A 1,466-nucleotide genomic window follows, 5' to 3' on the forward strand; every position below is an offset into this window, starting at 1 on the left:
TTCTTCTATAACCCAGTAGTTTTTGAGCAAGGTGTTGCTTAGTTTCCATGTGTTTGATTTCTTCCCTTCCTTTTCCTGTTACTGATTTCTACTTTTATGGCTTTGTGGTCAGAAAAGATGCTTTGTAATATTTCAATGCTTTGGATTTTGTTAAGGCTTGCTTTATGGCCTAATATGTGGTCTATTCTGGAGAATGTTCTATGTGCACTGGAAAAGAAAGTATACTGGGCTGCTGTTGGGTGGAGTGTTTGTTGTATGTCCATGAGATCAAGTTGGTTTGATTGTAGCATTTAGCTCTTCCGTGTCTTTGTTGAGTTTCTTTCTGGGTGTTTTATTCTTCACCGAAAGTGGCGTGTTGAAGTCTCCTACTACTATTGTGGAGCAGTCTATCTCTCTTTTCAGTGCTGTTAGAGTTTGTTATATGTATTTCGGAGCCCTGTCGTTGGGTGTGTAAATATTTATTATAGTTCTGTCCTCCTGGTGTACTGACCCTTTAATCATTATATGGTGTCCTTCCTTATCTTTTGTGGTGGATTTTAATTTAATGTCTATTTTGTCAGAGATTAATATTGCCACTCCTGCTCTTTTTTGAGTGTTGTTTGCTTGATAAATTTTTTTCCTTCCGTTGAGTTTTAGCGTGTTTGTGTCTTTAAGTCTAAGGTGTGTCTCTTGTAGGCAGCATATAGACAGATTGTGTTTTTTTATCCAATCTGCCACTCTCTGTCTCTTTATTGTGACTTTAGTCTATTTACATTCAGCGTAATTATTGATATGTATGAGTTCAGTGCTGTCATTTTGATGTCTTTTTTTGTGTGTTGTTCACAGTTTCTTTGTTCCACTTAATTTTCTGTACTGAGTCGTTTTTCTTTATGTATTTTCTTTTCATTTTTTTCATTGTTGTTGACTTTGTATTTGCTGAGTCTTTATGTTTTTTATTTTGACTTGTAGGATTGTTGGTTTCCTTTGTGGCTACCTGAATATTTATGCCTATTTTTCTAAGTTTATCCCAGTCTTTTGTTTCTTTATATCGCCTTGACTTTCTTTCCATATGAAAAATCTGTGTCTACATTTTTTAAGTCCCTCTTTTTTGTTTTAATGTTGTTATCTTTTACATATTGACATCTGTTTCCCTATTTTCAGTGTTTTAGCTTTGATTTATTTTTGAGACTTCCCTAGCTGAGTTGATATCTGGTTGCTCTGTTCTGTGTTCTAGTCTTGGATTGTTATCTGATGTTGCTGACATTCTAACCAGAGGACTCCCTTTAGTATTTCTTGTAATTTTGGTTTGGTTTTTGCAAATTTCATAAACTTCTGTTTATCTGGAAATGCCCTAATTTCACCATCATATCTGAGAGACAGTTTTGCTGGATATATACTTCTTGGCTGGCAGTTTTTTTTCCTTCAAGGTTTTACATGTGTCATCCCATTGTCTTCTTGCCTGCCTGGTTTCTTCTGAGTAGTTTGAG

This window comes from Trichechus manatus, unplaced genomic scaffold, assembly GCF_000243295.1.
Source record: "Trichechus manatus latirostris isolate Lorelei unplaced genomic scaffold, TriManLat1.0 scaffold00111, whole genome shotgun sequence".
Classification (NCBI taxonomy): Eukaryota; Metazoa; Chordata; class Mammalia; order Sirenia; family Trichechidae; genus Trichechus; species Trichechus manatus.